Source organism: Culex pipiens, chromosome 2 (assembly GCF_016801865.2).
Source record: "Culex pipiens pallens isolate TS chromosome 2, TS_CPP_V2, whole genome shotgun sequence".
NCBI classification, from domain to species: domain Eukaryota; kingdom Metazoa; phylum Arthropoda; class Insecta; order Diptera; family Culicidae; genus Culex; species Culex pipiens.
Genome location: NC_068938.1, coordinates 47,650,333 through 47,666,769, shown reverse-complemented (window position 1 = coordinate 47,666,769; position 16,437 = coordinate 47,650,333). Strand labels below are relative to the sequence as shown.

General features: G+C 31.8%; 1 protein-coding gene across 3 annotated transcripts in view; it reads right to left on the bottom strand.

The window, feature by feature from the left end:
- Positions 1-16,437, bottom strand: part of LOC120422500 (prohormone-3) — a 147,348-nt gene that overhangs the window by 71,299 nt on the left and 59,612 nt on the right. For 2 of the 3 annotated variants that reach the window (XM_039585954.2, XM_039585955.2), the window contains exon 1: positions 14,656-15,277. The exons of the other annotated variant lie outside the window; for it this stretch is intronic. The gene's annotated coding sequence lies outside the window, so the exon portion shown is untranslated. Of the gene's footprint in view, positions 1-14,655; positions 15,278-16,437 lie in introns of those variants that run through there. 3 annotated transcript variants of the gene reach the window in all.

Genomic DNA, 16,437 nt, shown 5'->3' with positions numbered 1-16,437 from the left:
TTATGGTAATATTGTGTTTGTTAATTTGTGATAGTAGTTAAAATCCACCTCACCCTACATAATCCATTTACTTGCATTGATGGATTCAACAAACCTAAAATATCAGAGTTTGTCGTACAACTGAAGTTAGCTAAACCGTAGGAGAAAAAATCGAAATGCCAGCATTGAGATAAAAGGAGATGGTCATACCTTGCAAAAAAGATTTTCATTCGTTGGGATTGTAAAATAGAGTTTCAGTTTTTATTATTTCTTTTCATCTTCACCCTTTCCCGCAATCGCCGACTGAATGCTCTCCAGTGCCATATCCGACACAAGTCCGCCACCCATTTTGGTACCTTTTTTGACCGTTTTTCCGCCACCCTTGGAGAAAAATTTCCCGATGTCCTTAACCCAACCAAACGCACTCCTCTGACGGCCGGCCGATTCCACCGGTTCGGACCCGGAATCGGAAGTAGCGCTCTCTCCGCAGCAGCAGCAACAGCAGCTGCAACAGGGGGCAGCAGTCGTGAGCAGTGGTAGAAGTAAAGCTAGAACAGCGACTGCGAGTAGCCAGTTCATGGTGCCGCACTTGTACTCGTTTTGAGGAGTTTTGATTTTTATACGCCGCTTTATGTCTGAGGAGCAGCTGATCGTCAAGCGTATTAGGCTCGTTGCAAAGTTTAACCCTCAACATACAAATTTTATAAATGTCTTTTTCTAACAAAATAAAGTTCTAATCTTTTTTTTTCAAATCGCATTCACTGCTTAATGTCTTGGAACCCTCAACATCCAAATTTTATAAATGTCTTTTTCTAACAAAATAAAGTTCTAATCTTTTTTTTTCAAATCGCATTCACTGCTTAATGTCTTGGAAATTCAAATTCTAAAAAAAAAACTTTTTGAATTGAATCGATCTTGGAAAAAAAATAAGCAAAAATACTGGCGAAAAGGTGAGCTATACAGTACGGCATGTCATATAGCTTCAGCATTTAACCATTCATTTTTCGTTTATTTTTGCATCCAATTAAGGGTGAGCTTTTTACAGTTCTCGATCTATGCGGCCGATAATGCTCGAGCTGAATACGAACATCGTGCAGGTGCCAATTTAGTGCCAATTAGAGAAGGGCACGCTACGGTGGAAATGGGTAATTATCGGAGTGGAAAATTCTTGGTGTTTAATTTTTGAATGTTTTCGAGGACGTTTGGAGATTGAAGATAAATATAAACAATAATAAAATTACTTAAATGAATTCAAAATAAAAGCTTTGGCAGTTCATTTACAAGAAGTACATTTTTTATTGTGTTTGAAGCAATTTGAGATACAATTAGCTTAAGGGGTTACACGTAAATCGGCAAAAATGTCAGAGGTTGGTATGAGCACACATTTAAACTTTTTTTAAATTCTGTTTTCATGGTATTAAGTACATTTTTATCTATTAAGGTCAGGCACCGATGAGGTCATCCGCGAAAATTGGGTTTTTAACTTTTTTTTTTGTTTTGCTCATAACTTTTAATAGGAACCGAATTTCAAAAATCTAAACTCGTCCGATTGTGGTAAATTGTCTCAGCTTTCAGAAGTGTATTTTGGTTTCTTTTGAAAAGTTATGTAAACTTTTATCCAGAGCAATCTTTGTAATTTTTTTGCAAAAATGATCAAATTTGCGTTTTTTACAATTCCCTTGGACTTCACGGAAAATCGGAGCGGGACCGTTCCTCCCCAGATTTTGACAATATTTTCCACTATTTGCCTATATGTTTATATACCGTTGGATTCGTTAGAATATAACGAACATTTTGGTGTATATAAATCAATATTTCATGAACTTTTGTAACAGAGTTTTTTGATTACCAAAAAAAAACTTATAATTTTCGGCTCGCGCAAAGCAACGGGCAACGAAACAAAGGAGAAGTCTCAGAGACCAAAAAAAATCTTCGTGCGCCGCGTGGTCTGCATCGGTCTCACGCACACACTCTCGTGCGCGGCGCAAGCATTATTTTGGATTTATTCTTTCATGTTTCGTGGCTGATTTCTATAATATTAGTTTGTGTAACTTTTGAAGTAAACATGCAAACAAGTTAAACATATAAAAAACGTTGATTATTATTAGTCATCCAAAAAGTATATAATAAAATCTGTTATGAAAAATCATTCCGTGTTCTCTCTAGATACTATTTTAAACTTCACCCACCAAAAGATCCGGTCATTTTTTTTTGTTTTCGTAATACCTCTAATCTGTACAATCAAATCCTTTGGCAGCATTCCAGAATACCCGGTATTCCAGTTCTTATGGAACATGTTTGAATAATTGTGCCAAACGATATACGACAATTCAAACAAACTATAATTCAAAGAAATCAAGATTCTAAATAAATTCCTCGAAATTCGAAGCTATTCGTCAAATCGTCAATCCCCAAAAATAAAAATGTTTCTACGAGAAAAAAAAACACATCCATGGACATTACTTTCTTTTGGTCTTTTTGGATTTTACAAATCTACAAATATTCAAAACTAAAGTTTTCAAATTTAATTTTTTTTAAGGTATATCAAGTTTAAAAGAAAGCCAAGAAACTTCGGAAACTCAAGAAATTCGAAAATTTCATAAAATAAGAAAAACATTTGAAGAAATTTAGAAAACATATTTATTCAAGAAATTCAAAAATTTTAAAAATGTCAAGAATTTGAAGAATTTGAAGAATTTGAGAATATGAAGAATTTGAAGAATTTGAAGAATTTGAAGAATTTGAAGAATTTGAAGAATTTGAAGAATTTGAAGAATTTGAAGAATTTGAAGAATTTGAAGAATTTGTAGAATTTGAAGAATTTGAAGAATTTGAAGAATTTGAAGAATTTGAAGAATTTGAAGAATTTGAAGAATTTGAAGAATTTGAAGAATTTGAAGAATTTGAAGAATTTGAAGAATTTGAAGAATTTGAAGAATTTGAAGAATTTGAAGAATTTGAAAAATTTGAAGAATTTGAAGAATTTGAAGAATTTGAAGAATTTGAAGAATTTGAAGAATTTGAAAAATTTGAAGAATTTGAAGAATTTGAAGAAATTGAAGAATTTGAAGAATTTGAAGAATTTGAAGAATTTGAAGAATTTGAGGAATTTGAAGAATTTGAAGAATTTTGAAGAATTTGAAGAATTTCAAGAATTTGAAGAATTTCAAGAATTTCAAGAATTTGAAGAATTTGAAGAATTTGAATAATTTGAAGAATTTGAAGAATTTGAAGAATTTGAAGAATTTGAAGAATTTGAAGAATTTGAAGAATTTGAAGAATTTGAAGAATTTGAAGAATTTGAAGATTTGAAGAATTTATAGAATTTAAAGAATTTAAAGAATTTGAAGAAATTGAAGAATTTGAAGAATTTGAAGCATTTGAAGAATTTGAAGAATTTGAAGAATTTGAAGAATTTCAAGAATTTCAAGAATTTCCAGAATTTCAAGAATTTCAAGAATTTGAAGAATTTCAAGAATTTCAAGAATTTCAAGAATTTCAAGAATTTGAAGAATTTCAAGAATTTGAAGAATTTTAAGAATTTCAAGAATTTCAAGAATTTCAAGAATTTGAAGAATTTCAAGAATTTCAAGAATTTCAAGAATTTCAAGAATTTCAAGAATTTTAAGAATTTCAAGAATTTCAAGAATTTCAAGAATTTCAAGAATTTCAAGAATTTAAAGAATTTATACATTTTGAAGAATTTGAAGAATTTGAAAAAATTTAAGAATTTGAATAATTTGAAGAATTTGAAGAATTTGAAGAATTTGAAGAATTTCAAGAATTTGAAGAATTTTAAGAATTTCAAGAATTTCAAGAATTTCAAGAATTTCAAGAATTTCAAGAATTTAAAGAATTTATAGATTTTGAAGAATTTGAAGAATTTGAAAAAATTGAAGAATTTGAATAATTTGAAGAATTTGAAGAATTTGAAGAATTTGAAGAATTTCAAGAATTTGAAGAAGTTGAAGGATTTCAAGATTTGAAGAATTTCAAGAATTTGAAGAATTTGAAGAATTTCGAGAATTTCAAGAATTTCAAGAATTTTAAGAATTTCAAGAATTTCAAGAATTTCAAGAATTTCAAGAATTTGAAGAATTTCAAAAATTTCAAGATTTTCAAGAATTTCAAAAATTTTAAGAATTTCAAGAATTTCAAGAATTTGAAGAATTTCAAGAATTTGAAGAATTTAAAGAATTTATAGATTTTGAAGAATTTGAAGAATTTGAAAAATTTGAAAAATTTGAAGAATTTGAAGAATTTGAAGAATTTGAGGAATTTGAAGAATTTGAAGAATTTGAAGAATTTGAAGAATTGAAAGAATTTGAAGAATTTGAAGCATTTGAAGAATTTGAAGAATTCCAAGAATTTGAAGAATTTCAAGAATTTGAAGAATTTCGAGAATTTCGAGAATTTGAAGAATTTGAAGAATTTGAAGAATTTCAAGAATTTCAAGAATTTCAAGAATTTCAAGAATTTCAAGAATTTCAAGAATTTCAAGAATTTCAAGAATTTTAAGAATTTCAAGAATTTCAAGAATTTCAAGAATTTCAAGAATTTCAAGAATTTCAAGAATTTCAAGAATTTCAAGAATTTCAAGAATTTCAAGAATTTCAAGAATTTCAAGAATTTCAAGAATTTCAAGAATTTCAAGAATTTCAAGAATTTCAAGAATTTCAAGAATTTGAAGAATTTGAAGAATTTGAAGAATTTCAAGAATTTCAAGAATTTCAAGAATTTCAAGAATTTCAAGAATTTCAAGAATTTCAAGAATTTCAAGAATTTCAAGAATTTCAAGAATTTCAAGAATTTCAAGAATTTCAAGAATTTCAAGAATTTCAATAATTTCAAGAATTTCAAGAATTTCAAGAATTTCAAGAATTTCAAGAATTTCAAGAATTTCAAGAATTTCAAGAATTTCAAGAATTTCAAGAATTTCAAGAATTTTAAGAATTTCAAGATTTTCAAGAATTTCAAGAATTTCAAGAATTTCAAGAATTTCAAGAATTTCAAGAATTTCAAGAATTTCAAGAATTTCAAGAATTTCAAGAATTTCAAGAATTTCAAGAATTTCAAGAATTTCATAAATTTTAAGAATTTCAAGAATTTCAAGAATTTCAAGAATTTCAAGAATTTCAAGAATTTTAAGAATTTCAAGAATTTCAAGAATTTCAAGAATTTAAAGAATTTAAAGAATTTAAAGAATTTAAAGAATTTAAAGAATTTAAAGAATTTAAAGAATTTAAAGAATTTAAAGAATTTAAAGAATTTAAAGAATTTAAAGAATTTAAAGAATTTAAAGAATTTAAAGAATTTAAAGAATTTAAAGAATTTAAAGAATTTAAAGAATTTAAAGAATTTAAAGAATTTAAAGAATATAAAGAATTTAAAGAATTTAAAGAATTTAAAGAATTTAAAGAATTTAAAGAATTTAAAGAATTTAAAGAATTTAAAGAATTTAAAGAATTTAAAGAATTTAAAGAATTTAAAGAATTTAAAGAATTTAAAGAATTTAAAGAATTTAAAGAATTTAAAGAATTTAAAGAATTTAAAGAATTTAAAGAATTTAAAGAATTTAAAGAATTTAAAGAATTTAAAGAATTTAAAGAATTTAAAGAATTTAAAGAATTTAAAGAATTTAAAGAATTTAAAGAATGTAAAGAATTTAAAGAATTTAAAGAATTTAAAGAATTTAAAGAATTTAAAGAATTTAAAGAATTTAAAGAATTTAAAGAATTTAAAGAATTTAAAGAATTTAAAGAATTTAAAGAATTTAAAGAATTTAAAGAATTTAAAGAATTTAAAGAATTTAAAGAATTTAAAGAATTTAAAGAATTTAAAGAATTTAAAGAATTTAAAGAATTTAAAGAATTTAAAGAATTTAAAGAATTTAAAGAATTTAAAGAATTTAAAGAATTTAAAGAATTTAAAGAATTTAAAGAATTTAGCATGAGCATGAGCATGAGCATGAGAGACCACCCATGGTTGTCCTTCTCCGTTGCTGAACAGGACCGTAATATCCTATCAATACAACCGACCATACGCTTGAACGATCTAATGGTGTTTCCCTTATCAACAGCATGTATGAATGCGTTGAAAAGATAAAACACCAAGATCATTAAAACTAGATCTGAATCAAATAGGTAACAGTCATTGGCCACCAACGGCGCCCGCCATGTCAGTTTGTAGATCTCGGGGGATTGGGACGGGAATGTTAGTTAGCACAGGTTGCTACCAAGGGTGGGTTCTATACGATATCCACACCCCCACGTGTGCCGGAAAACTACTTCTACTTGGGATTTTGTTAGTGGGTAAGGGTAATGGCCAGGATTCAACATAGAGGATGATGATGCGACCCAATAATCAATAAATTTTGTTTAATAGTGTGATGTATTATGCATTCTCAAGGCAAACAGTCGGAGTTTGCGGATGAGATTATTCCCGGTTATTTGGTGTTGAGTTTAGCATAAATGATTCAATCTTAGACAGCCGGCAGTGGAAAGATAAAACCAAATAAAATGCGAAAACGCGAAACCGCCCGGACCGAAAAACACACACAATCGAAAACGGCAACGAAAATCCTGCATGATGACCGCGACGCGCACCGTTCAAATCCTCCAAAGCAACTGTCAAACAATCGCGAAATCACCCGGTCGAAATACACACACAATCGGGGGGAAAACAAAGACGGAAACGGCAGCGAAAATCCTGCGTGATGACCGCGACGCGCACCGTTCAAATCCTCCAAAGCAACTGTCAAACAATTGCGAAATCACCCGGGTCGAAATACACACACAATCGGGGGGAAAACAAAGACGGAAACGGCAGCGAAAATCCTGCGTGATAACCGCGACGCGCACTGTTCAAATCCTCCAAAGCAACTGTCAAACAATCGCGAAATCACCCGGTCGAAATACACACACAATCGGGGGGAAAACAAAGACGGAAACGGCAGCGAAAATCCTGCGTGATGACCGCGACGCGCACTGTTCAAATCCTCCAAAGCAACTGTCAAACAATCGCGAAATCACCCGGGTCGAAATACACACACAATCGGGGGGAAAACAAAGACGGAAACGGCAGCGAAAATCCTGCGTGATGACCGCGACGCGCACCGTTCAAATCCTCCAAAGCAACTGTCAAACAATTGCGAAATCACCCGGGTCGAAATACACACACAATCGGGGGGAAAACAAAGACGGAAACGGCAGCGAAAATCCTGCGTGATAACCGCGACGCGCACTGTTCAAATCCTCCAAAGCAACTCGGTAGCTAGGGATTATAAATTTCAAAAAAGTAGAAAGTTCAACAATAAATAATCCAATCAAGAACTTCCGTAAGAATGATAGAATTCTTCTTTTGAATAGCCAGGCCCACTGCATATTAAGTTAACCGCAAAGATGATTCGTCGAAATGGATTGAGTTTGAGAATGATTGTTCAAAGAACAACACTGAATATTTTGGAAAGGAAGAAACGCTCCCGTTTTATTTCCCATAAAACAGCAGGTTTGAAATTATTCGGCCGTTTTTTTTGTTTCTACGCATAATTGTCCCGCGGGTCCCTATTCACCTTATGTGTCCTGAATCGCCCCAGTTAACAGTTTATCACCTTCATTTGTGATCCTCTTGTTAAACAACTGGTAAAAACAACATAATGCTTCGTAAAACTGATGATTTCGTGAAAGAAAATAATTGGTGGGACAATTATACGTAGAAGTACAACGATGGTACACACAGACTTGGTGTTGTTTTCGATGAGTTTCCGAACAAAGTACTAGATTTTATGTGTTTTTCGAAAAGTAAACGTCAAACTAAACCTAAAAATGACAAAAAGTCAGAATCGACCAAAAATGACATGGGACAATTATGCGTAGAACGGCAGTTTACTACTCTAAGAATAAAAAGGGGTAGAAAGGAAGTAGAGACTCCTCTACTCTAAAGCCTAATTATTTGCTGTTTTCTACTCCTTTACTCCTCTACTCTTTTCTACTCCTTTCTAGAGGATTTATTTCTAGAGGAGTAGATTCCTTAACTCTTTTCTGCTATTTCACTCATTTTCTCTTTACTTCTTTGCACCTTTCTACTCCTTTAAAACTTGGTACTTTGCCTAATTTTTCCTTTACTAGTTTTTACTCCTTCTTTGTTCTTTAGATTTTACCTTTTACTGTTTTTCTCTTTTTCTCTTCTTTTTGTAAAAGATTGTAGAAAAAGAGAAAAAAATATTTAAGGAGTAGAAAGTAGTAAATGAGAATAAAAGAGTAATCAAGTAAAGGATTAGAAAGAAGTAATAAAATAAAAGAGTAAAGAGGAGTAGAAAGGAGTAGGACAGTAGACAGGAAACAAAGAAGTAGAAAAGAGTTATTAAGCTGTATATAACTGTATATAACTGTATATAACTTAAAAACTCTTTTCGTTTCGTTTCGTTTTCGTTTTACGGAGCAAGGTGGGGGACGCGGCCTCAAGTCAATCCAAGTCCGGTTTCTTGTGGAAAAAAGGGTAGTGGCCGAACTAGTATTGCATACAAAATGAACACCACCGGAAGATATAGGGGATCGGGAGGGGGAAGGTGAAAGAAAATTAGTGTAGGTGTGAGTGGTAAGAACTTGGATTGATTGAACGGTTACGTTTATCTAAATTTAAAACCTAATAAAGGAACTCTAAAGTAGTTATTCAAAAAAAAACAAAACAAAAAAGGCCCGGAATTCAAAGATACCCTATTATGCATTCCAACTCTAAATGGAATCAAAAAATCGCACTGGAAAACGAAAGATAAAATAACTTGTTCATGGAATACAAATCTTGATGTTAAAACCTCTAAACGGGGTTCTCGTCCTGTCACGTTCGTCAGTAGTCTTGTCGTACATTAAACCTAGAAGCATTTATGCCAAAATCTTAACTAAACTTTCTGAAATAACTTTAATCTTAAATCCCCAAAATTTTTAGTTACAAAGCCAAACATTCCTTTATCTTGCCTTTAAACCTGTCTTGCCGCTTCCAAAACCAATAAACATAAATGAACAGTTCCTATTTTATAAGTTATACAGGCGTCGTGAATGAGAAAATAGACGCCCATTTCGTGCCTTCCATTTCATCAGGGCACATAACTCTTGTAAACAAGAGTGTAACCCTTTCACACCTTATGAAAACTATCATTTAAGTGAAAGGGACACACTTTCCTGCTCACAAAACCCATGCGCCCTTTTGAAATGTTAGGCTCTATTTGATCGTCAAAACTCCAGTAGATCCTCGATTCGCAACAATGGTCGATACAACCATAATCCGAGAACCGTTAGTTCAACAGATTAACGAATTTTGTCCGATATCATTTCATTATTGATTGATCGAGACGCTATGGCCACTTTGACAAATCAGAACAGTACTCAACATGAATGAAAATTAACGATTCTAGCTGTATTACTTGCCCCGCTAACTGCCTAATGTAATTCTGATAATTGTTATCTTTAATCTAATTCCTAAAATTACTAAATGTAAAATCTTCAAAGACCCAATTTTAATTTGAATTTGGAATTCGAATGAGAAACTATTTTTTTGAAAACTAAGTCCTAACCTAACTCCCACATTCGATAGGGGAAAAGTCACATATGTAGCGGTTTGTTGTACATTTGTGATATTTCCACTATCGGAGAACCTCTTGGTCTCGACGCCAGCTTAACTCACCCGCAGTCGCGTTAGTGTTCATTGTACACACGTTGTAAGGACATTTTAAGAGTGTCCAAAATACGCGACTTCTAGATGGTTAAGCCAAAAGACATCGATAAGCCTTGGTGCTACGGCAAAGCGGGTTCTCATCAGCATGGAACGATATCCATTGTGTTAATAAAATGGAAGTTTTAACAGTATTTGGAACAATACAATTAAACCCTCAATTTCATTACCATGACGGATCTATCCATGCCCCTTGACAAAATGAGTACTATAACGATCTATATAATACTCCCCTGGCAAGGCCCAAGGAATTTAAAGAATTTAAAGAATTTAAAGAATTTAAAGAATTTAAAGAATTTAAAGAATTTAAAGAATTTAAAGAATTTAAAGAATTTAAAGAATTTAAAGAATTTAAAGAATTTAAAGAATTTAAAGAATTTAAAGAATTTAAAGAATTTAAAGAATTTAAAGAATTTAAAGAATTTAAAGAATTTAAAGAATTTAAAGAATTTAAAGAATTTAAAGAATTTAAAGAATTTAAAGAATTTAAAGAATTTAAATAATTTAAAGAATTTAAATAATTTAAAGAATTTAAAGAATTTAAAGAAATTAAAGAATTTCAAGAATTTCAAGAATTTCAAGAATTTCAAGAATTTCAAGAATTTAAAGAATTTAAAGAATTTTAAGAATTTCAAGAATTTCAAGAATTTCAAGAATTTCCAAAATTTCCAGAATTTCCAGAATTTCCAGAATTTGAAGAATTTTTAAAATTTAAAAAATTTCAAGAAGTTCGAAAACTTTAAAAATTGAAAAAATTTCAAGAATTTCAAAAATTTCAAGAATTTTAAGAATTTCAAGAAATTCGAGAATTTCAAGAATTTTCAAATTTTTAAGCAATGCAAGAATTTCAATAATTTTGAGAAATACAAGAATTTCAAGAATTTCAAGAATTTTAATAAATTCAAATAAATTCAACAAATTCTTTTAAAAAATAAACTATAGAAATTATCGAAATTATAGAAATTTTAGAAAATCGTTAAATTAAACAAATTCAACAAAATCAACGATTTTTTTTTCAATTTGTTTTATTTCTTAATTTTTTTGAATTTCTGTTATTTCTAGATTTTCTAAAATTTTCAGAAATTCTAGATTTTATAAATTTTCTAGAATTTCCACAAATTCTAGACATTTTTAAAATTTTAGAATTTCTAGAAATTCTTGAAATTCTTCAAACTCTTAAATTTCTGAATAACTCCAAATGATTTTTTGAATTTTATGAAGTTCTTGAATTTCCTGAGTTTTCTAAGTTTCTAAATATAAAAATCAAGATTTTCAAGAAAGTCAAGAAACTTAGAAAACACAAGTGATTCAAGAACTTCATATATTTAAAAAAAAACAATGGAAAAATTCAGAAAATTTATCAATTTCAAAAAGTTTAAGAATTTCAAGAATTTCTAGAAATTTTAGATACTCTAGTAAATTAAGAAAATCTAGAAATTCAACAAATTCAATTTATTTGAATTCGTTGAATGTTGAATTTGATTTATTTCTTGATTTCTATAATTTCTATAATTAAAAAAAAAATATTGAAATCATTGAAATTCTTGAAAGTCTTTAAATTCTTAAAGTTCGTAAAACTCTTGAAATTCATAAAATTCTTAAAATTCTTGAAATTCTTGAAATTCTTGAAATTCTTAAAATTCTTGAAATTCTTGAAATTCTTCAAATTCTTCAAATTCTCAAATTTTTGACATAATAAAAAAAAATTAATTTGAATAAAAATATTTTCTGAATTTCTTTAAATGATTTTTTTTATTTTATGAAATTCTTGAATTACTTTTTGTTTTTTTTTTTCTCGTAGAAACATTTTTATTTTTGGGGATTGACGATTTGACGAATAGCTTCGAATTTCGAGGAATTTATTTAGAATCTTGATTTCTTTGAATTATAGTTTGTTTGAATTGTCGTATATCGTTTGGCACAATTATTCAAACATGTTCCATAAGAACTGGAATACCGGGTATTCTGGAATGCTGCCAAAGGATTTGATTGTACAGATTAGAGGTATTACGAAAACAAAAAAATGACCGGATCTTTTGGTGGGTGAAGTTTAAAATAGTATCTAGAGAGAACACGGAATGATTTTTCATAACAGATTTTATTATATACTTTTTGGATGACTAATAATAATCAACCATTTTTATATGTTTAACTTGTTTGCATGTTTACTTCAAAAGTTACACAAACTAATATTATAGAAATCAGCCACGAAACATGAAAGAATAAATCCAAAATAATGCTTGCGCCGCGCACGAGAGTGTGTGCGTGAGACCGATGCAGACCACGCGGCGCACGAAGATTTTTTTTGGTCTCTGAGACTTCTCCTTTGTTTCGTTGCCCGTTGCTTTGCGCGAGCCGAAAATTATAAGTTTTTTTTTGGTAATCAAAAAACTCTGTTACAAAAGTTCATGAAATATTGATTTATATACACCAAAATGTTCGTTATATTCTAACGAATCCAACGGTATATAAACATATAGGCAAATAGTGGAAAATATTGTCAAAATCTGGGGAGGAACGGTCCCGCTCCGATTTTCCGTGAAGTCCAAGGGAATTGTAAAAAACGCAAATTTGATCATTTTTGCAAAAAAATTACAAAGATTGCTCTGGATAAAAGTTTACATAACTTTTCAAAAGAAACCAAAATACACTTCTGAAAGCTGAGACAATTTACCACAATCGGACGAGTTTAGATTTTTGAAATTCGGTTCCTATTAAAAGTTATGAGCAAAACAAAAAAAAAAGTTAAAAACCCAATTTTCGCGGATGACCTCATCGGTGCCTGACCTTAACAACATAAATTTGATGAGATTCGGTAATATCATTACCGAGATATAGCTATTTTAAGTTAGCAGTTTCAAAAAACAAGTGCCACGATATCTCAACACTGCTTTGACCAAATCGGCTCAAAACTTTGGTGAGGATACTTTAAATTGGTCCCGTGTGCATGACGAAAGCCGATTTTCAATTTTTTTTAAAGATATTTTTTTTGTGTTTTTCATATTATTTTTGATTATTGTATTTTTTTAATAGCTTAATTTGGGAAAACGGGCTTAATAATGCACACCAGATATGTCTTGAGAGTCTTCACCCCAAATATCAGCCAATTTGGTCCATCCAATCTCGAGATATCGTGGCACCCGTAAATCAACTCGTTGTTTTGAGAAAAACGATCACAAAGATGAACAGTAGGGTGGGTACGGATTTCGAAAAGTTCTCATATCAAGTTCTGGTGTGGTTCCCCTTGTAGGGCATACCCATAGGGACTCTCACGCCAAATTTCAGCTCGTTTGGTTGAAAACTGGCTTGTCTCAAGCGAGTTCAAGTTTACATGGGATTTACTATGGGAAATTTTGAATTTTCATTCATTCGCTCCTACAGGCCTGGGGAAAACATGTAGAAACTTCTAGGATGGCCAGAAATCAGCGGAATCGTCTGGAGAACAACTTTCCCTAAGAGACCAGGTCGATTCGTTCAACCCCCATCGAGCTCAACGGCAATACATCCGAGGTTTTCGGAACCAACGGTTTTCACCAGAAAAGCATCACATTTTTCTTAGCATGCTATGAATGCTTGATAAACACCGCGATGCCACATGTCAAACAGCTACCACGTGATTGTAAAATTTGCACCATAACATTTTTATTCTTGTTTGGAGGTTTAGAATACAGCTAAATAGTATCAGGATCACCATAAATGATGATTCTATAGTTCAAAAAGTACTAAAAGTAATTTTTTATAGGTGATGCTAGTCCACGTGGTAACTGTTTGACATGTGGCGTCGCGGTGTTCATCTAGCATTCATAGCATGCTAAGGAAAATTTGATGCTTTTCTGGTGAAAACCGTTGGTTCCGAAAACCCCGGATGTATTACCGTTGAGCTCGATGGGGGTTGAACGAATCGACCTGGTCTCTTAGGGAAAGTTGTTCTCCAGACGATTCCGCTCATTTCTCGCTTGAGACAAGCCAGTTTTCAACCAAACGAGATGAAATTTGACGTGAGAGTCCCTATGGGTATGCCCTACAAGGGGAACCACACCAGAACTTGATCTGAGAACTTTTCGAAATCCGTACCCACCCTAATGAACAGTTTGCTTTACTCATGTCAACATTTCAAGCTTAAATCGTCTGTATTCTCTTTTATCATGAATTATCTTCATGAAACTTTCAGGAGTGATTGTAAATAATCTTTTTAGTGGATTTAATAAATTTTCAGAAATTTGAAATTTTGAGATATTCTACATATATGTAACCCCTTATGATTTTGTTTGGGGAAAATAGGTAATAAATGCGTTTATATTTATTTATTTAAGAACTTTGAAGAAAGAGGGGGTCGAAACATTTAAACAAACTTGTATTGTCTATAATGATTTATAAAGTATTTTGTAAAATTCTGCTTGTAAAAGAGAAAAACCATGTTTCGTGTATTGAGGGATTAATCTGATTGAGCTTAACAACATAATCAAATTTAATTCGTTATACTTTTCCGCTTCCGGAAAATTTCATTTTCATTTCCAATCATCGTTTCCTCGGAAAAGCTCATCCAATCTAAAACTCGATTCCATCAGACAAAAAGGCTCCCAAAATAGGAGGGAGCAAACTAACGCGTGAAAGCGGAAAATCGAATCGTATAATTGAGACATTGATATGCCTTCCTGTTGTTTCACCAGCCACATTTGCTCTTCCTCTACCGGCTTAGTTGGTGGGTTGTGTAGAATTTTGATAGAGCAGATCTGGCAGATGTAGCAATAGTGAAATAATTTCTTTTGTTGTCAATTCAGGTTTGTCCTTTTATATTTTTTGAGTGATGAATTATTGTAAATTTTAATATTTTTTTATTTTTCTTTTTATTATGAAATAACCTCTGGTTACCCTGAATTCCCTCTGATCCAGCTGAGCTTACACAAACAAAGCCCACCGACACACTCAGCCACAGTTGATTGACATTACCTGTTTATGAACTGTTGAAAAATTGATGTGCAACCTGCTGTGCTGTGCTCGCGGCTCGCGAAAGTTCACCAAACTCCTGGAATGCTTCTAGCTGCTCACAAGGCAGTCAGTCAGTCAGCAGACGAAACTTGAACACTGGAGCAGGAAATTGCTTGCGAAACACGTCTTCTTGGCGCTTATCGTCACTCGACACCGTGACACCAAGCCGCGCTTCGGTTTTCCCGGGAATTTTCCGCGTGCGGTTCGATTTCACTCTTTTGTGTGGAAAATTTCGCACCAAATTTCGTTTCGCTGCGGTAGATTTGCCCGAAACTTCAAGCTGTTAAATTCCACACAATTTAATCACCGAAAATATCACTCAATTTGACACACTTGGGCGCTCAGCGTTGAATTTCCCTCTGGAAAAAAATCCAAAGAAAATCCAGGAGCTTTTCCTTCTTCGAACAAACACTCACCACGGACAACAGCTCACTACTGGCCGTGCACAAACTGCTCACGAGCAAGCACCTTCTCCACCGTTTTTGCAGGTTGAAGGACTCTTTCTTGCGTTGCGGCGGGCGCGAACTTTTGCTCACGAAGTTGAACTTTTGTAATATCCCAGGTGGAGCGAACGGATGAGAGCGGGAGAGAGCGCTAAAACTTGCCACTTTGGACCAGCACCAGGACTTGGACGGGAGGTTTGCTCCGGATTGCGTTCTATTCCACGGTCGAAAGGGAACTGTGGCCGAAGGCTCCGAACCGCGGTAGAAATACTCCACAATGCTCGGTTGGCCCCGAGCTGAGTCCTGAATGAAAAGCTCCGAAAGGGTTCGGCATTGGTGGTGAGGAAGAGAGAGAAAAGCTCATGAAAGCTTGTTGGGAGCGAGAAGTGAGCAGGACGAGCTGGCTTGTATTGAGAGGTTAAATTGAGAGAAATATTTAGAAAGCGTAGCGTTATGGCACATCAAGAGATCGCTTGTAATGTTAAAAGTGATGTCAGTTTAGATTATGCAAAAAAAAAAAAACTCTTTGCAAAGTAACAACGATCAATCAATCTAGGAACTGTTTTGAAATAATTCTTTACTTTAGGAGGAAATAACTTTATCTTATTAGAAAAGAGTCATAAAAAGTCAGATAGAAATTGCCGAAAAAATCAACAAAAGTTAATATTTCCCTAAATATATAAAAAAATAATATTCGTAAAGATGAAAATTTTAATGTTATTTTATCTAGATTAATGTGTTTAAAAAAATACTACCGAAATCCAGAGAGACATTAGAAAAACATCAATATATTTTCAAACATTATATCATGGATAGGCAACACGCGTTGCTCTTATAAGTTTTTTTTACAAAAGTGCTTAAAAATAGTTTCTTTGAAAATATTTTTTTAAATACCAGGTGACTTTGATAATCACTGGTTTCCACATAAACTTTAAACAAAAAGTGTGTAAATTACGTCAAACTAACCATTATTAAGGTTACTTTCAATGTATCATTTGAAATCATCACAATTTAATGTTTGTTTGACTAAGTATATTAACATTTAAGAAAATGTACAAAAATTCAAGCCTGATCAAATTTACTAAAAACCTCGTTCTACTAAAATAAATCCGATGTATAAATCCGAGGATATTTTTGAATTATGTTTTAATATCACCTAAGATTAGTAAATTAGAAACTAATTTTAAATGTTCCTAACGTAGAATTGTCTAAAAAACCGATAATATAAAAGCTTCACTTGGCTTGTAAAATCTATAACTTAAATGCATGTAACTGTGCTGTAAAAGCCTTTGAACTTTTT